This window comes from Dendrobates tinctorius, unplaced genomic scaffold (genome assembly GCF_039654945.1).
Source record: "Dendrobates tinctorius isolate UK_male_01 unplaced genomic scaffold, ASM3965494v1 ptg000008l, whole genome shotgun sequence".
NCBI lineage: Eukaryota > Metazoa > Chordata > Amphibia > Anura > Dendrobatidae > Dendrobates > Dendrobates tinctorius.
Window position 1 is genome coordinate 16570708 of NW_027361676.1, and position 22482 is coordinate 16593189.

Genomic DNA, 22482 nt, shown 5'->3' on the forward strand with positions numbered 1-22482 from the left:
ACCTTTATGTAGTTAAAATGTTTTGGGCATATGTTACAAATTGTCTGATTTGTCTTTAAAGGATTTTATTGGGTCAGGTTAACACGTGTCAAACTGCTGCTTGTAAATGTGCCATTGTAAAGATCGAATTATGACAATTTCCAACATGTGCATCTGTGAAAGAAAGGACAGCTGTACTATACATGGGGTATATACATGATACTTGTGTCAAATTAAGCGCCCAGGTGCTAAACACGCCTGCTGTAAAAAGCATCTGGACTGGAGTTTAGAGGGGCTGTATACTGCTTGTGTCATCCAGCGGCATTTTTATTCACACCAATGAATTCTTTTCTTTTTTGGGTGAGAAGTGGATTTTGCCACATTGTGGGAAAAAACTCATCCAACCTACATATGTATATATACTTAGCACCAGGTACCATAAACTAAACATCATACGTGCCAACAAGAGACTATCGTGTTTTGTAATTCTCCACTTCATTCTTTATAGAATAAGAACACTAAAAGAAAAAGTGGGGTGGTCCTAGAGGTGTCAGGTATGAAGCACACCTGCTATAAAACAAAGAGAGGTAAGCAATTTCTAAAGAGGCATTATAAAGTTAATTCAATAGCTAGGATTGCCAACCGTCTGTAGATTCCAGAGTTTTTTTTGCAATATTCCTAAAAAGAATTATAGAGATTGTACGTCTGATTGTTTTTTTATTCCTGTGCCCATGTCAGAAAATTGAGCTGCAGAGTTTATATCACTCATCTCTCTGGTTTGATTATAGATTTATAGTTTGTTAATTAAAAGTATTATTTGTCTTTGATTTTTGCAGAAAATGTCCAGAAAAAAAAATGTTGGCGCCCATGCTAATGAGTGCTACAGGTGCCGACCATACCAGTAACAGAACCAGAGTTTGGGGGAACATTACAAACAGTGGGGTATTTAGCTGAAAAGTACTTGTAGAAGGAGGAGCATTGCGAGAAGAGCTCCTCCCACCAGCTGCTTCTTGTGCTGCTGATTGGCTGAAATCAGCTGACTGCTAAACACATTTCTACTCACAATTTTTCACATAATTCTGACAAATGTCCATTTCAGCAAGATGCCAAAGGACAGTATAGAGCAATAATCTCTGAATCTCTAGTTCTAGGCCCTGTATTAGTCTATTTCCAGTAGACTAGTCCATTATATGCATCTTATATATTCCCTACAATTCTTACTCCCGGTCGTGTATTTAAATTCCATATTCCCTATCACCTAGGCAAGTGGGCCATTTACTGTATATGGATACACCTACATAAAATGGGAATGGTTGGTGATATCAACTTCCTGTTTGTGGCACATTAGTATATGGGAGGGGGGAAACTTCAAGATGGGTGGTGACCATGGCGGCCATTTTGAAGTTGGCCAATTTGGATCCAACTTTATTTTTTCAATGGGAAGAGGGTCATGTGACATCAAACTTATTGAGAATTTCACAAGAAAAAATAATGGTGTGCTTGGTTTTAACACAACTTTATACTTTCATGAGTTTTTTACAAGTTTCTCTTTGTTTAGAGCCATTGACATGTCACAGAGGTTAACACGTGAGGAGCAGATAGAAATTGTGTTGATGTCTGGTGAACACAGTACCCGGGTCATTGCAGCAGATTTCAATGCAAGACACCCTACGCAAGAAAACTGTCACCAGTCCCATTTTATTTAGGTGTATCCATATAAATGGCCCACCCTGCATATTGTTTTACATTTTACCCTGGTGTGTTTTTGGACTAAAGTTCTGTGCTCTTAGCCAGCTGTTTCTTTTCTTTCTACTCATTGACAACTGTATGTCTTTACTGATTTTACCCATGGACTACTTGACACTTTTTTAAACCTATTATAATAATAATAAATAATAAATTTTATTTTTATAGCGCCGACATATTCCGCAGCACTTTACATTTCAGAGGGGATTTGTACAGACAATAGACATTACAGCATAACAATAATCACATACAGTAGATTATAACAAATACCAAGAGGAGTGAGGGCCCTGCTCGCAAGCTTACAGTCTATGAGGAAAGAGGTAGACACGAAAGGTGCACCTATTGATTCTGATTGCCCTTTTGGATCCTGACCAAGCTCCCCCTATTTGGACCCAATGTTCTCCTTTTCACAGTTTTTTTTCTGGTGAAAATCCAGTTTATTTGCTTTAAGTTGGGGGTTATACAGTGACTCTGGCCAAAACACAAGTCATGTGGTGAAAAATGGGTAGGTGTCACTGATGCATGACAGCACATTACAAGGAATGTGGTCGCATTGCAACTCTGAGGGTACTGTGACTTCAACAAGCAAGTCAGAAAAAGGATTTTTTACAACTTGCTTGTTATGGTTGCAGTACCCTTGGGGTCATAACACAACTCCATTTACATAGTAGCAAAACCTAGCAAATTTTTGCCGCATGACATGTATCACAGCCAAAGTCACTCTGTAGCCCCAGCTTAGCATAACCCAGTTTTCCCTTCAGCAACGGTCAAATATCTGCTTTGATGTTAAAGAGTGAAGCCCAGAGAGCTCTTGGAGCCCGCTAAGCAAAGTGCAAGTGCCCAGTATGATTATGGATGCCCACTCTGAGCTGGCCTGTTCGGATACAGCTGTTTGGCAGAGCTTAGAGAATGCCACTAACTAATCCTCTTATAAACCCCGCTGGTCACTTTCCTTTAAAGATTTCAATGTTTCTTAGACCCCTTTGTTACTGTCCGCTGCCTCGATCAGTACAGTAGGATTCGTACGCTCTCAAGCTCTCATGAAATTGTTTAGCTTATTTCTTCTAAGTACATAAACCAAATGTAACTTTATGTCCTAAGATTATTTTTTTAGATAAATTAGCTATGTTTATTCCCTCCAAATGTACCAAATCTACATATTTATTTTCTATACTATGTTTAATTGTAAGTTATTTAAAGAAAGAATTAAATTATGAGGCACATAAGGGAACAGTCTTCTACCTCCAATTTTACAAGGGAATTCATGTACAGGCAAAAAAAATGTTTCAAAATAGAAACGTCAAAGAATCTGTAATTCATCAAAGCAAACAACCATCTGTTTTGTGTTTAAGTAAGAAGATGTATTGCATGTATACCTTTCTGTCACTGTAAAATATTAGATGTAATATTCCGAACAACGATGAAATGAACTGGAAAAAATAAATCTTGATTTTCTAATTAACCTTTTTTTTTAATAAGCAGCCAGCTAGTTGTTGTTGCAGTGTTTCTGTTTTCTCTTTTCTTACCTGTGCTAATTAAGCGGCATAATTGTCATGCTTTTTAATCAGACATACACATGGATGCTGAAACTTTTCGCTAATTGACAATCAGCATTCCATAGATTATGTTAAGCAAGGACGCCGAAAGTAGTGTTTTGATGTTTCTAAGTGCTACGTCTTGTTTGTGTTTTATTCCGTAATTCCCCTTCCCAATCACTCTGCAATAAAAACTTAATTTAGCCAGGTAAACATTTTGTTCCCCCATCCAGACATGATGTGTTGCATTTGTGACAATGAGAAAACAGTTGGGTGGTTTTCGAAGCAAATATATAAACATGCCCAAGGTCAGAAGCTTATTTGTACCTTTGATGAAATAATAGAAAACAGCATGTGTTTTGGCGTATTGAACTGCAACCAAAGTCATGTAGCGATCGTCTAACGTCTTCACATGGTTCTTATTAAATACATCATATTTTTTTGCCTAATGGAAAAACAAGCAGGATCAAGCACTCAAGTTTTGAGTTAAGTTTAGCTCCAAAACATATCCACCACAAAGGTTTATATATAACTCAAATATTTAAACGTGTCATGCCGTGCCAAGCAACCTTATTATAGCATGCCATTAACGAAAGTAACGTAGAAATATGTCAATCTGTTTGTTTCAAAGTTTTTTACGCATCCAACATGAAATAAGCGAGCGAGTTGTTACTGAATGCTCTCAAGATGCCCGAGTGACTGCACACTGGAAACCGTTGACTTAAGAGCGTGCAAAGCTGCGATAAGATTGCTTCTTTCTAAGGTCAGATATGAGAGTTTCTGGATCCAAAAACTCCATAAGTAAACAATAGTCTTGCTCCCAGCATGACGGAGTATTTCTACAAGCTTTTTCAATATGCAGTTGGAAAGGTTATTCTATTGTGGTCGATAATGGTGCTGGATAATTTAGGTTACTCACCATTGGTTATCTTGTATCTGGGAAAGAGACAATATATCACGTTTAAATAATTCTCTCTTTTTCCCCAGAAAATTTTCTAAAAAGTACTGAAAAATTGAAAAAAAATTGGTCCCGATTAATCAAAGGTTTTATACCCAATGAGGCCACATTCAGATATGAGGCCACATTCAGACATTTAGTATCTGCCCGATATTTTACTTCAGTATATGTAAGCCAAAACCAGGAGTGGGTGATAAATGCAGGAGTGGTGACCTGTTTCTATTACACTTTTCCTATGATTGTTCCTCTCCTGGTATTAGATTACAAATACTGAGGTCAAATACTGACCAAATACTGAATGTGTGCACGTGACTTAAGTGGCTTTAAAGCTTTAAAAGGTCACAAAATTGTTGCACAACTTTTTGCCTCTTGCCATTTTTACACCAGTTTCTCCCAGGTCCGCTCAATTGGGCAGTGGTAGGGCGGAATGAGCTGGGTGTTCCCTATGCCAGAAATCTTAATCCAGTTCCTGGCTGGAGTAAGCTTCCTGGCCTGGCTCACAAAAGTACACGCCACTCATTAGATGCTCCTGATTCATGAAGAGGTATGTGAATCAGTAGTGTTTGACTCCACAACACCCCTCATCAAAACCGTCGAGAAACTCGCCGGTCTTGATGAATTGGTGCCATTGTTTATTGTTCTCTATTATTTAAGGGGTTGTTTAGAAAAAAAGGTCAATATTTTAATCCAAAAAATAGCACCACTTTTGTTCATTTGCCTGTCTGTAAATGCCACTAAATTCCATTCACCTGAATTAATGAACACAAACCTTAGGACGATGTAAGGTTAAGGCTATGGCCACACGTATGCAGAAATTTCTGCACAAACGCGCGTTTTTTACCATGCGTTTTTTTCCGTGCATTTCCAGACCCATAGAAAATAGCTAGAAACATGGAATTTTCTGCAAAATTAATGAGCATGCTGCGTTTTTACCGCGAAGCGTTTTTTTCGCGGTAAACGCATCAATATGCACAAAAAGTGCAAAATGCATAGAAATGAATGGGAGGCTTATTTTAAGCATTTTTTTGAGTGGATTTTTTGGCAAATCCGTGAAAAAATGCTAAGTGTGAACACACACTTATGCCAATGATTCAACCTCTGGTTTTCCGGCGTACCAACCATCTGCATAATTTTCTCTTATTTTTAGCTGCATAGACTTTGCTACCACCTAACGATATCTATTACCCTATCTGTATCTTTTGCAGGTATATCTCTTTCAGATATTCATTCATGTCACTATAGGCATCTCTCTCGTACTGATGAACACTCCGGGAGCACACAGATATCCTTTTATATGTATAATTATATTTATTTCGATTTTCACTGTAGTCTTGGGCTTTGCTCCAAGTTTTTTTTTTTTTTTTTCCCATATTCAGACCTGCTTTCCTTAACAATATTTTCACCTTCAAATATGACACAGATCAATTCTGAGAGCTTCTTCTACACTGATGGAATGAATTTCTGCGGTCACCATCCTTCACTATAGATTGTTCTTCTGACATTTGACTTTTTTTTAATGCAATTGTATTAGAAACATATGTCCATTGCAGCTTCTGACAAATTTTTTGTTTTGTTCCCTTGTTTACTCTTTCTGTAAATTATAGTTTTCTACCAAAAGAAACCCAAAAAAACCTTTCTGATGAAGGTCCGTTGTTGGACCTAAAACGTTCATACGATATGAGTCTATTTTTGTCTGGATGCTAAATAAAGAATATACTGCTTCTTCATTTTTGAGTGGCAAGTATTTTTTATACATATTTATGGGTTGGAAACCTTACTTGAGCACCAACAACCTTCCTTTTTCTCTGGAGTGCCGGGTTCTTTTGCCTTCCAAACTTGAGGCAGCCCCTTTAACTGTAAAAGTCCTATCAACAGCTGATAGGGGAAGTGAGAGATGCTCTGACTTAGCAGCAAAGAATGTGAGAGCTGACAGGAGGTGAACAGCAGCGTAAAACTGTCCCAGGCTACTGTGGTGCTCTACCCAACTGATTAGGAGGTCCTGGCCAGCCTCACTAACTGGGAACTGCAATTTACTTTTTTGTCTAAATTCTCTGTTCTCACAATGTCTCCCTTTTTATCATTTTTTATCATTTACAGTTCATTGCCAGGGGTCTGGCCACCGATGCTGTCTTATAATGGAGGCCAGTCCTCTTGGCAACTAATTATAATCAATAAAATGGAAAAGAAGAGATATTTGGAGGAAAAAAAGAATTTAAACAAAGAGTAAATGTCAAAAATACTAATTTTGGCAATATCAACCTAGACATGGCCAAACATAACGCTTTAACCGATTTGGAAAAGCAACTCTCGTTATACAGAATGGAAAAGCAACTCTCGTTATACAGAATGACTATCTCAACAAGTTGCTGTAGACGAATAGCGTTAGGGAGCCTTGAACCTCTCCCCGTTTGGGGGTTTAAGTAAATTCTTGTCCTTCTGGGGTATCACAATTTGGCGTTTCCTTCTTTTAGCTTAGCACATCAGTCTACGGATCCATGCAATTACTCTATACTGTGGGGAGTCATCCAGTACTGAAAATAGCTGCAAGCAATGAATATTAGTATACACTACACACCTACATGCGTTACACCCTCCCCATAGACATTAGTTATGTCAAAGTCTTTCATTACATCTCACTCAATATATAAATATCCGGGTGATTAATATGAGAAGACTCTGATTAAGACACAATGATCTTGTATTTTATGTAACTGAAATATAATTGAAACATAATAGGTTTCCCATAACCATCATATTTCCTTTTCGACATCCATCCTCTTGGTGCATCCTGTTTATTCTATCAATTGCACTATTTACCTTTCCCATGATGTCACGTTTCTGCACAAACCATCAGACCATCACATGAAATTATCATACTCTTTCAGGCCATTCCCACGGATATAACTAATGCATTGCTTTCTCAATCACATTTTGGGGAGAAATACATTGAAATGCTTTGTCTCTAGTAAAACAAGTGCTTTTTAATATTTGTCTAAGGCAACCAGGGAATTAAGTTGTATCTTGTTTCAACAAGTCCATTTTTTAACCTTTCCTTAATTCATACATTATGTATTACCTTGATAAATTGCAGTGGTCTGCTAAAATAGAAATAACAGAAACAGTTACACAAATGTCACAGGTAGTAACATTGTATAAGCAAACACGGTGTCAGGAAGCAATGGCGAGGTCACTGCGATCACGGGATATTCTCACAGCTGTTTAACGCTTACCCTGAAGACCCCGTGTGCTGCATCAGATACAACTAATGCTCACAAAACCCGGTACAACGTGTTCTCTGCATTCATACACTTCTGAAAGAAGCTCGCATTTAGGAACTGCTTGCAACAAAAGGACGTGGGGGTCACGCAAGTAGAAAGCTGAATTATACTAAAAGCATTGGGAATGTTACTGAGTGCAACATCTACTCTGAACCAAAAAATTAGTGGATGGATCAGCTCATGGGAAAACTTATAGATTCAAATTTATTAAAGAAGCTGTCCCATGAAGTTCTTTTGACACTAAACCTGTGTATCTATTTATGTTTAGAGTATGCATGTATGTATGCATACTCACCTGCAGCCATCTTTTCCAGTGACCAGCACCATTCTGCTCCTCTTCTCAGTGACGTCACCCCTCTATACATCGCGCTCTGTGGGACCTGGAAGTTGCTCTTACAATTTAAGGCTATGGAGCATCAGAACAAGGCTCCGTAGGCTTGCAAGGTAGAAGCGACTTCCGGCTGACACCTAGAGCATGGAGTGAGCCGGAGAGTCTGAAGTGCAGTTACATCACTCAGATGAGGAGCAGAACAGCGTTGGATCCTGGAGAAGGCAGCGGTAGGTGAGTATATTAGCACACACACACTGCATTGCATACATACATACACATATTTACGGAAAAAAAATTGTGAGACAAATTTACACCTGGCATATTTATTGTTTTCTAAGGCATGGACAGCCATGTGCCTCCTAAAAAAATTGACCTAGTGTACTCCATCCCACTGTAAAGGGAATCTGTTAGCAGATGTTATCTGAGAGTACCATAATGTAGGAGCAGAGTCCTTGATTACAGGGATGTGTCATCTACTGGGCTGTATTTTGCAGTTTCAAAAAAATCTGGGATTTGTTGGTAAGATCATCATTACAGGACAACTGACCTTGTGCCTCCTAGTCCAACTACACCCCCAGCACTGATTAGCAGCTCTCTGTCACTAGACACTGTACATAGAAAGCTGTCGTGTGGGCATGTTATACAAAGCTCATCAACTGAGCTCTGCCAAATCTAAATCAGAGAAAACTGTGTCTCTATCATAACTGCTGCACCCAGTATAATAAGTGATGCATTGCTGGAATTGGGGTATTTGTCCCTACCTCATAGTACTTTAAGTTATGACTGGCATATGAAAATAGCTCATAGCTCATGAGCCTGCCGTAAAGGGGTTGTCCACTACTTATATATTGATGATCTTAGGATAGGTCACTTCAGAATAAGTCATCAATATCAGATCAGCGGTGGTACCAGACGTTAGACACCCACCAATCTGATATTGATGACTAACAAGTAGCCAGGCGTGAATATTGCACAGTGTCGGCACAGCTGCATGGCTCCGTACACTGTACAGTGACTGTTCTTAGGCACTGCAGCTCGGCTCCTGTTGAAATGAATCGTAACAGAGCTGTATTATCCAAGAATGGCCACTACAAAGTGTATGGTGCTGTGCTGCTCTGCAGACTGTCTCCATCCGGCCACCGCTGGTGCAAACAGCTGATTGGTTGGGGGTATTGGTGTCTGATCCCACCTAATTGCTATCAATAATCTAAACTAAGGATAAGCCATGAATTTCTAAATACCGGTAAATGAAAACCTCTTTGACGTAAAAAATTATAAAGAGTCACACCCTTCTCAAAAGGTAATCTGTCAAAAAGTTTCTTTTTGGCTTATCTAAGAGCAGCAGAGGCTGGGTCATTTACTGGGCTATTTGCTGTAGCATTGATAAAATAATTAATTAAACAGTTTACATTCTACTAGTGTTGGCAGTAATCAGCTTCAGCTAGCCTTACATCTGTGCATAGGCAGAAATCTGCCAATCAAAGATGAGGGCGGTGTGGTTGGCTAGAGTTCATGACTCAGGACGACACTGTTGAGTGGAGTACAAGAACTGCAGATAATGGGAGTGTTTTATCAAAACTACAGCAAGAAGTGAAGGCTCACCGTGCATTCCCATGTGACTCCTTTCCAAGTGCCTTTCCAAAAACTGCCGACTGGCTGTCCATATGAGACAAAGCTGCGTCGGCACAACCAAAGGGTAATAAAATCGTTAAACTTTAATCCATTAGAATTCACATTTCCGCATGTTGATGAGTATATTTTATTAATCAACATGTGGAAATTTTAATCCTAATGGATTGAAGATTTTATTATCCTTTGATGTGCCGACACAGTTTTCTTGGCATAGACGTGGCCTAGCAGTAGATCCGGGGTCCTGCCCTTATTTTATGTTGCTCTCAGATGAGGCAACAAATACCTGGTGGCAAATTGTCTTTAACCCATTTCTCTTTAATACAAAAGCAAATTTACCTCCCCCCGTAGTTTAGTTTAGCAGTTGTGTGGCGCACATTACAAACCTGATCTGAAGATGTGTCAAATACGTGTCTAATTGATTCTGCATGCCATATAAAAGTAAAATGGTGAGATGTAATTCAAGCCTTTTTAGTTCTTAAATAGTAAAACTGATATATTGTGTTCTGCCTCGAGCAGGCCCTGAGGGAACGGAGCATGACACATGGATTTAAAGAACACCAAAGAGAACATTTCTGTGTCATGTAGTAACCCTTGGGCCCAGCACTAGGCAGAACACTATGTATCAGTGTCACCTCTGATTCTCAAACCGATTGCAGTGAAAGGTCGGGTTTCCATTATGGCATCTGACGTGAGAACATTGGATGTGATATGCTAATGACCCTCGGCTGCTGCTCTGCTGCGAGTGGGAGCGGAATGTTATGCTACTGGGAGGAAGAAATGGAGAAAGTAATTTCTCCATCTCCTCTGCTGCTGGCGTCGGCGTATATCGTACCGGGTGATATCCGAGTGCAGCGCGATGTTTTACACTCACCCATAGACGTATGAGAAAATATTCGCAGATGTGAGCTGCAACATAGAGAAACATTGGGGAGAGTGCAATCCAATTTTTTTATCGAATTGCACTTGTCCGAATGGATGGCAAGTGAGAATGAGCCCTTACCTTACAGTACACGGGTGTCTCTGTCTCATGTTTGGTGAATCATTTGTTAGATGGCTAAAGTTAAATGCCAAAGAAGAATCTTACTCTTGGTACACAGCATTTTTAAGCCAAAACCAGGAGTGGGTGAAAAAAATGCAGAAGTGGTGATGTGTTTCTATTAGGGTATGTGCACACCGTCAGTGAACACTGAAGGTTGGACGCTCCATACTTCCGCAGTGTCCAACCCACAGCGTCCAGATGTTACAGCATAGTGGATGGGATTTTAAGAGGCTCAACATGCATTCCCATGTGAATCTTATTCCTATTATGAGTGACTTTCTGAAAACTGCCGACTGGCCTGTGCACACGTTACATTTTTGTCGCATTTTTGTCATGTTTGTTCTCTGCAGCTTTGTCACAAGTCCTAGTAACAGCAAAATGATAGATATGAGATATGAGAAGATTTAAATCTGCAGCCTGTCAGTTCTTTCAGCATTTTCAGATTTCACCCATAATCACAAGTGGGTAAAATCTGCAATAAAAACGCTACAAAAATGCACCAAAAAATAAATGAAAATTTCATTGCGTTTTTTTTTCTGCTAAGAGAAGCTGAAATGATAAAGAAATGTCTGCAGCAAATACTTAAAGGGAATCTGTCACCCCATCTGAGAGCAGCATAATGTAGAGACACAGACCCTGATTCCAGTGATGTGTCACTAACTGGGCTGCTTGCTGTCATTTTAATAAAAATCCTTGATTTATCCGCTGCAGATCTACCAGTTCTCTGAATGTTGAGCTCTATATAACCCCATCCACACCACTGATTGACAGCTTTTTGTCCTTGTACAGTGTACATAGAAAGCTGCCTATCGGTGGTGTGGACAGGGTTATATAGAGCTCAGCATTCAGAGAAAGCTCAGATGATGACGATACTTTTATCATCCGCTACTTGACTTTGGCAATTTTGGAAGTCATATTTAACCAGTGACCGTGTTTAAAGGGGTATTCCTATAATGCGGGGGCTTGATGGGGGGCTGAATACTGGGACCCCAGAGATCCTAAGAACAGGGCACTGAGTAGAGCCCCGTTTTTGGAATCACTGGGGGTTTCAGTGGTTGGACTCCCAGTGTAGGATGGAGGAAAATTTTAACCAACAGGGATGGGGGGTGACCCACTTCTTGCCGCAGACAGACACGAGACTGAGACAGAGTTTGTATTCAACAGGTCCGTTTTTATTGGCCGTCCTTCTTAGGCCACCACAGCTCATCACAGCAGTTTCACACTTCTCTGTGTGCAGGCCCGGGTACCTTCACTTCCTTTGTTACTATAATCGTGGCGTCCTCTGTGGCTCTTTTCACTGTGGCTGCCCTAGGCACATCTGCCACAGCGCTGCACCAGTCTGAGCACACCGTCCGTTCAATACCCACAGACCATCTTCGTCTGCGGCTACCGTCCTCTGGGCCACCCCCCGTGACCGCCTCAACCGTCAGTCCTCTCTGGAGCCTTTCTACTGTGTCTATTTCTGCAGCAGAAGTTCCTCTCTAGTGTGCTCCCCTCACTGACTGGACCTTCCAGAACCCTCCCTCAGCATTTTATACTCCCAGTCCTGGTAGCTCCGCCCACTATCACCTGACAGTTTCTCTGACCAATGGCAGTTATTCAGTCCCACTCTTACACTCTCCACTGCCCTCTAATGGTCAAACTATAATACGGCACCCTTTCTCTTTATCTCAGCGTTTTCACACCTATACTGCGCTACCCCTCTGCCTCTCACTACAGGCAGATCTGTCCATCAGTCCAACTTCCCTACACCAGTAATCAATATCTTTCATTTCTGGGAATACCCAGAATACCTTTTTGCCACATGTCTAAGTGGACATTCAATAGACAGTAGATTAATTTTTCAGTAGTGAGAGATATATCTGATCACGTGGTGGAGCAGGTACGCTAGCCAGTCAATAGACAGTCTCCATCATTCCCTAGACATGTATATAGTGTAGAAGGCACACTACCAAGCAGAAATTACATAGTCTCTGTATGTTTTCCTTTATTATCTATGATAAATTGCATTTTATGCATGAGGTCCGAGTCTTCGGTTTAAAAACATACTGTATGGTATTTCATAAATTTTCCCTAACTTGTTTGTGTGCTTATAACACCAGATTACACGCTCCGTTAGTTCAGGTAGTGATACGCATGAGTACTATCCAGCGCCCGGCATTAGCACACGGTGTGTGAGGACGGCGCTGGCTTACAAGGATACGGAGGAAAGCTGAGCTCATTCACAACTACACTACTCTATTTTTTGGTTGTATTTATAAAAAACCTCTCACATCTGGCCATCTCCCCAGTCCCCGCTCAGCTGCCTTTGTTGTGCAGCTTTTTTATATTCTGCACTTGGAGAACATCTTTATATGTTCAAACATGTAAGTCGGCACAATGGCGATGTGTCTTCTTTCCTAGTTGTGTATAGCAATAAAAATATGAACAAATGTACCGCAAGTCATGCAACAAAACAATTTATCACTTGTAATTAGCATTCCTTTCTCTTTTGAACATCAATGTGCTAGTAATTAAATATGAAATAAACCGTGTGTTTTAAATCACAATAGTAATAAAATCAACTTTAGTATTTTATTAAAAGGAACTAGTTAAAATTGGCACCACGTAAAGTTAAATAAAAAAAACGGAGCCGCCAATGCAAATGTCGTTTTAGACCGCAGCATGTCTATTTACCTTGCGGAGACGCTCACTCTCCGCAAGGTAAATAGCCTACTCTATGTATACGCTGTGGTGATTCCGGATGTGTTCAATGAGCACAGAAGGGGGCGGCGATTTGGGCGGAGCAGGGTTTCAGCTCCACCCAAAGCGTACACAATGCGCTATATGGAGACATACCCTAAGGGTGAGCAAAATAAGCGGTAAAGTTTCTCTTTGTGGAGACTGTCAATTCGTCGTAGGAGGCCCTAGAGGCCATGCTATACTCCTCTGGGAATTTAAATAGGCAAATAGCCTCTTCAGAGAGGAAGAGAACAGGAACCCCACTGCCACCAATTGGAAGAGGCGATCTCTCAAGTCATTATCAAGCAGAGTCTTGTCACATGACTTAGGATCAGCAAAGAGACTATTTGCATATATATATACCCAGTTGAGCATTTCCTGACATATAAAACACCCTATGCTGACTTGACAGTATCCAAAAGAAGAAACTTTACCCTTTAAACCCGTTTAAACTCACCTCGACTTAATCAGTTTTCCTTGCTTTGCACTCATGAGGGGAAAACAACTCAAAACATTTTACAGCAAATTGAGTTTATGGTTTGGCTGCTTATTCTCTCATGGGGGAAGACCCATTGCAGGTTTAAAAAAATGAACCATTCACCAGGTTTTTCCTATATAAAGTAGGGATAGCATCTGTAAGCCCTCATATACAGCATTCTAGAATGCTATATACAGTATACGTCCTTAACCCCTTCCCGACCTTCGCCACACTAGTACTGTTCTTTGGGAACTGTAATTCTGCGCGCAGTACTAGTACGGCGGCACAATCACCGCGGCCTCACGCTGAGCGCCGCGGTGATTGGGTGCGGGTGTCAGCTAACACCGATCATGGGCATTTTATCCATCTGATGCAGCTGTCAGTACTGACAGCGGCATAGAGAAGCATCGCGCAGGGAGGGGGCTCCCTGGGCATTCCCACCAGAAGAACGCAATGCAATCGCGTTGTTCCGGTGGTCTACATGGAGACCCCCGGATCCAAGATGGCTGCGGGGTGATTCCGGGTCCTTCAGTGAGGTGGCTTGCGAGCGCCTGCTGAGAGCAGGCGCCGGCAAACCTCCTTCACAGCCTGTCAGATTGCTGATCTGACACTGTGCTGTGCAAAGTGTCAGATCAGCGATCTGACTTTATATAGTAATGTCCCATACTGGGACAATGTAATAAAGTTAAAAAAATATTATAATGTGTAACAATATTTAAAAAAAATCCCCAAATAAAGAAAAAAATTAAATAAATATTTTACCAATAAATACATTTATTTATGTAAATAAGAAAAACAAACAATAAAAGTACACATTTGGTATCGCCGCATCCGTAATGACCCTACATATAAAACTGTCCCACTAGTTAACCCCTTTAGTGAACACAATTAAAAATAAAAAACAAGGCAAAAAAATTCTTTATCATCATAACGCTGAACAAAAAGTAGAATAACACGCAATCAAAAAGACAGATATAAATAAACGTGGTACCACTGAAAACGTCATCTTGTCCCACAAAAAAACAAGCCGCCATATAGCTCCATCACCAGAAAAAATAAAAAAGTTATAGCTCTCAGAATAAAGCGATGCAAAAATAATTATTCTTTTTATAAAATAGTTTTTATTGTATAAAAGCCCCAAAACATAAAAAAAAGATATAAATGAGGTATCGCTGTCATCATACTGACCTGAAGAATAAAACTACTTTATCAATTTTACCACACGTAGAATGGTATAAACGCCCCCCCCAAAAGAAATTCTTGCTGGTTTTTGTTCATTATGCCTCCCAAAAATCGGAATAACAAGACCTCACCTGACTCTGCGGGCCAAAATATGGAAAAATTATACCTCTCAAATTGTGGTGATGCAAAAACTCTTTTTTTGCAATAAAAAGTGTCTTTTAGTGTGTGACAACTGCCAAACATCAAAACCCACTATAAATATCACTCTTTATCACCCCCTTAGTTAGGGAAAAATAATAAAATAAAAAATGTATTTATTTCCTTTTTCCCATTAGGGTTAGGGTTGGGATTAGGGTTAGGGTTGAGGTTAAAGTTAGGGTTAGGGTTGGGGCTAGAGATAGAGTTAGGATTAGGGCTAAAGTTAGGGTTAGGGTTGGGATTAGGGTTAGGTTTGTGGTTAGGGTTATGGTTAGGGTTGGGATTTGGGTTAGGGGTGTGTTGGGGTCAGGGTTGGAGTTAGAATTGGGGGGGTTTCCACTGTTTAGGCACATCAGGGGCTCTCCTAATGCGACATGGCTTCTGATCTCAATACCAGCCAATTTTGCATTGAAAAGTCAAACGGCGCTCCTTCCCTTCCGAGCTCTGCCATGCGCCAAAACAGCGGTTTACCTGCATATATGGGGTATCAGAGTACTCAGGACAAATTGTACAACCACTTTTGGGGTCCAATTTCTCCTCTTACCCTTGGTAAAATAAAAACAAATTGGATCTGAAGTACATTTTTTGTTCATTTTTTTTAAACATTCCAAAAATTCCTGTGAAGCACCTGAAGGGTTAATACATTTTTTGAATGTGGTTTTGAGCACCTTGAGGGGTGCAGTTTTTAGAATGGTGTATTTTCTATCATATAGACCGCTCAAAGTGATTTCAAATGTGTTGTGGTTCCTAAGAAAAGAGGTGTTGTAAAAATGAGAAATCGCTGGTCAACTTTCAACTCTTATAACTTCCTAACAAAAAAATTTTGGTTCCTAAATTGTGCTAATGTAAAGTAGACATGTGGGAAATGTTATTTATTAACTATTTTGTGCGATATGACGCTCTGATTTAAGGACATAAAAATTAAAAGTTGGAAAATTGCACCAAATTTCCATTTTTTTCACAAATAAACGCAAGTCATATCGAATAAATTTTACTGCTATCATAAAGTACAATACGTCAAGAGAAAACAATCTCAGAATCAGTGGGATCCGTTGAAGCATTCCAGAGTTATTACCTCATAAAGGGACAGTGGTCAGAATTATAAAAATTGGCAGGGTCAGAAAGGTGAAAACAGGCTGGGTTGCAAAGGGGTTAATGCTTTGTGCATAACACAAAAAAGAGCTTTTAGTATACTCACCTATGGTCTGTCCAAAATAGGAATATATTCAGCTCACCTTTTTTACTTGTCACGTTGGAGGCAGTTCTTTGATGAAGGTGCTAGGAAATGTCACAAGCTGACATAAATGCAAAGATCCAAATATTCCAGCACATCTTCTTACTTAAAAATAAAATCTTTATTGAGAAATCTTCATTAGAAATCCAAAAGCAGGATACAGGTTAAAAAACCATGGTAAAGACAGGCATTTACGTGTTTCAACTCAACAGAGTCTTACTCATGAGTATGAATAAGACTCTGTTGAGTTGAAACACGTAAATGCCTGTCTTTACCATGGTTTTTTAACCTGTATCCTGCTTTTGGATTTTTAATGAAGATTTCTCAATAAAGATTCTATTTTTAAGTAAGAAGATGTGCTGGAATATTTGGATCTTCACCTATGGTCTGGTCTAATGGGCATCATTGGTCTTGATTTGGCACCTCAACTCGTCTTGCGATTGCCATCATCCTTCTTGATTCATGTGGATGAAGCAGCCTACGTCATCCACACAGTGTGCTCCATGGTGCTCCTGCGCAGCCGTACTTCTCTCTGTCCTACTTAAGGTAAAGGAAAGTAGTGTTGTGCACATGCACCGGCGCTCTTTGGCCTTTCCCTGCACGTGCGAATTACAGTACTTAGCTCTGCCCTTGGCCTTTTCTACTAACCCCTCATTAAGACTAGCATACAAATCAGGACTTCTGTTTTCCAGCATGCTAAAGATGTCTGGTGTGAAGCTAGTGTTGACATTCACGCAATGTATTTGTGTGTCTGATATTTTGGCCTCTACACACATTTCGAAAAAGAGATAGTCACTGGAGACAAAGTAGGAAATAACTGTTTTGGGAAAAACAAACTAAGAATGAAAGAAAATGGGAAATCTCAAAAGTGAATGAGACCAAAGACATCTGGTTTAGAGTTCTTTAGATCATGAGTACTAAATCCTAGTTAATACTTTGCCAAGACTGAGAAACAATGTTCACTTCTCTTACACATGCTAAGAATGTCTTGTAACAATTGCATATTCCGAAAACACAAGGCTGATATAATCAAGTAGAAAGTCTACCATACCATCCAGATTAGGGATAATGATTTTAAATGACTTCCACTTTAGTTTTACTCGGCTACTTTTACCCCTAATCCAAAAAGTATTATTTATTATCACATTTTTATTCACTGTTTTTAGTGTTGTGTCCAGAACTTTACACTGAGCATTCTCAAAATGTGCAAATCGTGAATCAATACTGTGGCTTTAGTCACATTAGTCATAGCCAACAATTTGTTTGTAAAGAGAATATAAAATTGCCACAATTCATCATTTGTGGGGGGGGTTAAGTTACTTTCCATTTTTGTCTTGTGTTATTAGTTGACATTTTTGTAGACAAATTCTTCAAAATGGCGTACACGTTTCATGAATTCGGCTTAAAGTAAAAGATCATCCTTTTTTAAGTCATGAACTCTTTTTTGTGACTTTCTGACGTCAAAAGTTGCATGTTGTGCAAAATGGTACACAAATTGCACCAAAATACAGGCATATTCAAAAATACACCAAGGGGTACTGGAGTGGAATTGCTCCAAATTTAGCGACTTTTTAAAAAGCCTCAATTGATGAATCGGGGGTGGGGAGGGGGGCATCCATAATCGCTAAGCTCTGCCCACAAAGTGTTCAAACAAGAAAATCAATAAAAATGGCAAGCACATATAAAATAGACCTCAAAAAAAGTGCAAATAGAATGGCGCAACACACACAAAATTAGACAAAAAAAATGGGCCATGATGAAACAGGGTCAAATACTTTCTTTTCTTTTTCGTTGGCCCCAAACTCAAGTTAAGGAAAGGGAATGAGATATGGAAAGAGGAAAATGAGAGAGATGGGATAGAGGTGATTAAAAATGGGGTTGGGAATAGGTAAGTTGTAGACTTTGTCTCTGATAGTTTTCATTATGGACTTGATCTGCCAGGGTAGGGGGTCAATTCTAGAAACCCCTTCCTGGAAGGATGCAGAGAGTTTGTTCCATTCCTGTCCAAGTTCTATTCAGCCTAAAGACATCTGTACTAGGACAGGAGCCTGCACAGCCCATATAATAGCATATTAATGTAGCACTTGGTGATATAATGAGTATATTACTTCAGATACATACACAGGAATATATGTGTGTGCACCTATGTAGCTTCCTAAAACGTCCTACTGGAGAGAAACTGAGACACAAAGAGAAAAGACCCTGATACAGAAGGCAGACCTGCTTGAAAAGTGCAATGGGTAAGTCAGATGTGAATCCCAAGAGAATATTAAATAATGCTGAATAGTGTCACCCAAATACATACATATGTCTGCTCTGTAATTGGCTAGTAAGGAACACTCTCAGCCTGTCTCCTCCACTACCTGCGGAAACTTCTTTTCCAGAAATCCAGGTGCGGTGGCGCAGGTGTAGGCTCCAGACACTTCCAAGTCCACTATTGCTCTTGCTTTGGTTGTTTTTCTTGTCTTAACCAATGTTCATCATTTTTCTTTATGAATATGTTACAGTGTGAACAAGTAATTCACTTTTGCATAATATTCAACATTCATATTATGGTATTTAACCTTTATGATAAAAAAAATATTCTCCTTTGAACGAGGGAAAAAAAAAACCTAAAGATTTATCCACCCAGAAAAAAAGGTTCAGTTTTTCCAGAGACCTATTTTTATTTCTCGACATCTACTCAGAAATCATAGGACAGGTGCGTACACATAATATATGTCTGGTAGAACACAAGATAAAGTATACTTCACAGATATCACGTGTCTGCAATAAAACTTATCATGTTAAAAAATGACTGTCGCTCGCAATGTAGACTTTCTCATCCACATCTGTGAGCAAAGCTGCTGATCTCATCGCTGCTGGTAGTATTTCCAAGTTTATGCACGTAGCTATGAAATTATCATGGCGGACGATCGTAACTGTAGACATTATATTCCACTCACACAACTGCAGCAATCTGGCCATTAGCCGACCTTCCGACAGAGCCAAGAGGCACCACATAGTGATCAGAGCTCTACAACTATAGAAATGAGAACAGGCACTTAACTCAAACATGAAAGCCACCAGCTTCACCAGAACAGCGGGGAATATCATACAAGGGATTGTTTTTAGGAGGGTCCAAGTACATCTGGAGCACCCTGCAGGGCCTGGGGGTACTCGGTACCGGGCCCGTCGACTTCCATGGGGGACAGTGTCACGACGGCAGCGACCCGGTTCCTGGCCCAGAGGCGTCCAGTAATAAAATAGGGGAAAGTTGTGTGGTATTTATGTGGTAAAAATTAAAATAAAGTTATTAGATGGTGAAATACGTGACGCCACCTGTGGTATTCTAGTCAGAGGTGACCAGCACTGTGGTGTTGCTTCTCTGGGATGGATGTTGGGCGCAGCTATGATGTTGTAGCCCTCCACAGGTAGGGCTGTAGTCCCAGGGCAAAGATGTTAAATAAATAGTAAAAGTGGCTGTAAACGTTGGGGTGCAGATAAATGCGAGAAAGACACAGAGAGGTGCAGTTTCTTTACCTTTTACTGGTAATAGGTTGCAGTTCGGAGTACCACATACAGGTGATGGAATGAGTCCGGCTCGCCTGGAGGCATTCAGGGGATCCACCTTGCCAGGTGGGGATTTAGGACCTTCCTTTCTGCGCTTTGTGTGTGGGTCTCCGCTGTATATAACTATGCTGCGACCCTCTATTCGTGATGGTTTCACTAACCTGTGCGGCTGTCAGCATGAGCCTATTCCACGAGTACCCTTCTATTCACCGTCGGCCCCGGGCTCCTTATCCCCTGCCGTGCCCTCAGGTGATTAATGTGCACAGGAATTTACAATCCCCTGTACTTTCAGATTCGGCTATCAGGGCGTACAGCTCCTGTCAGCCTAGGACTCTGATGTCCCTCTTCTCTTTATTAGCGCTTCCCTCAAGGGTCTGCTATATGCAGTATTTTAGCTTTCCCAGAGCCTCTCATCTCTGCTTGTGTCCTTTTCCTCTTGTCAGATCAGCTGCCTGTCTTGAACTGACAGGATCTTCCAGAAAGATCCTTTTACCTCACGTCCTCACGTTTAAACTGTTGTCATTTCTCCTCACAGCTCACAGCTGCTTCGTTTCCATGACAACTCCCTTAGCTGATTTCTAGCTGACTCACCAACCCCCTCTGCTGGACAGAATTTATAAGGCATCTCCCTTTTCTGACCTGCAGCAGGAAATTGTGATTTTTAATCTATGCTGCCTGGCATGGGGGTCCCTTTTCTGCCTCCAAGCATGACTTCACCTATTAGAGGGAGGCGATGTCACTGTGACAACCGGACTCTGGGGTGTCACACATCTATTCCATTCTTGAATCTGCAAAACTTTTAAAATGATTTATCACATCATACTACATGTTCTGCAGGATAAATACACTGTGGCACACTACAGCAGTAATCTTATCTTACCTGGGAGCCACTGATACAGTTAAATATTCTATATGTATCAGAGGTGGATTCAGTATTTTCATCTGCAGATCAAGGGGGGCTAATAAGTAAGACATGTCCTGGAAAATACTGTGTTTGGTGACAAATAGTACATTGTTATTCCCTTAAAGGGAATCTGTCACAAGGTTTTTGCAAAATCATCTGAGAGTGGCATGATATAGGGAAAATACCCTGATTTCAGTGATGTTTCACTTAGTTAACTGGGTGTAGTAGTTGTGATGCAATCAGAGTTTTCTCTGCTACATATACAGCAGTGCTCTGAAAGCTGAAGCCACCCATACCACTGTTTAGCAGCTTCCTATGTACATTGTATAGTCCAAGTAAACTGCTGCTGGTGGTGTGGTTTGACCAGAAGGCACGTGGGCAGCTGGTCCTTCACTTACAAAAATACTTGATCTCCTGCTGATAACACACTGATTGTATTGAAACAAAAGCACACAGCCTAAAAAGTGACAATTCATTGGAATCAGGCTCTCAGCCCCTACCTCATGCTGCCCTCAGAAACCTGCTGACAGAGTCCCTTTGAAGATTTGTCACTAGGATATACCATCCTTCATGATTAATGGGGCGCCAATTTCTGGAGAATAAAGCGTCCACAGCATTTGGCCCTCGTGTAAGTTTTCCCTGCACAGCAGAGCTCCCAGGCACCATTCATTTGAAAGGAGCTGTGCTGCAGTTCCCATGGCAGAAAAACCTCAAAAATGTTGATGTCATCCTCTGTTGAAACCCCAAAGTTTGCAATTTGTATACTTGACTTTCCTTAGAGATCAATGCCATAGTCACATGTAGAGGTATATTTAGGTGTTTGTTAACCCCAGAGAAAGTTTCTGACGACTCTAGGACTGTTTGCATTAATTCCTCACTGGCATCCTTTATACCACCCAGCAAATGCCCTGCCGGCTCCACCCTGGATATGATCCATGATAACAGGGTGTTCTGTAAACTATCACTGAAATCAGTCTCTGCCTCCTCCACTACATATGCATGTGAGTGCGTGTGTCTGCCATATGGACTGGTTCTTCAGGATCATCAAATATGAGTTATGATTCACATGTTGTGGATCATTATTATTATTATACCCGGCAGGATATCCACAAAGTGGGTGGGCATTGTCACTTCTCAGCTTCTCTACTTCTTCATAGTTTGCATTTTATGTTACTTTTTCACAATGTGGAAGCCTATGTTAATGTGCAAGGATGAATAAGTACAGTTATTCCTTGAAAAAAAAAGAATTCGTTGTATCTCACTGCAATTCAGGAACACATCTCCATATAGAAAAACTTCTCAAAGGAAATGAGTGCAAGGATGAAGTGAACAGATCTATTCAAGTGCTTTATTGATTATCTAAAACCACATGGAGAAATCACATCACTTTTTATGACAGATTAAACTTATTTAAACACATTTAATTAATATAGTTTTTTTGGGGGACCAAACATGTTTGTATAATTTTACCTTAAAGCGGATATGTCACCGGGTTTCAATATTCAGTATAGTTACATAGTTATATAGGTTGAAAGTAGACCTAGGTCCATCAAGTTCAACCTTTCTCCACCAATTATACATTCTTTGTCACTAAATTATCTATAATATACAATGTTAGGTGTACTGAGGAAATCATCCTGCCCTTGTATAAAAGCTGCTTTTTTTAAAATTCCATGGTCTGACTTCTCTAAATGCAAAGAACCCTCTCCTACTTA

The 22482-nt window shown here is 40.3% G+C and overlaps 1 protein-coding gene and 1 long non-coding RNA gene across 2 annotated transcripts in view; one reads left to right on the forward strand and one right to left on the reverse strand.

Moving 5' to 3' along the window:
• Positions 1–5500, forward strand: part of LOC141090540 (uncharacterized) — a 67320-nt gene extending 61820 nt beyond the window's left edge. The window contains exons 3-5 of the long non-coding RNA XR_012232415.1: positions 488–566; positions 3892–4023; positions 5424–5500. This is a non-coding gene — a long non-coding RNA (uncharacterized lncRNA). The remainder of the gene's footprint in view (positions 1–487; positions 567–3891; positions 4024–5423) is intronic.
• The window catches only part of DCHS2 (dachsous cadherin-related 2), a 387512-nt gene that overhangs the window by 101685 nt on the left and 263345 nt on the right, over positions 1–22482 (reverse strand). The gene's annotated exons all lie outside the window — the stretch shown is intronic.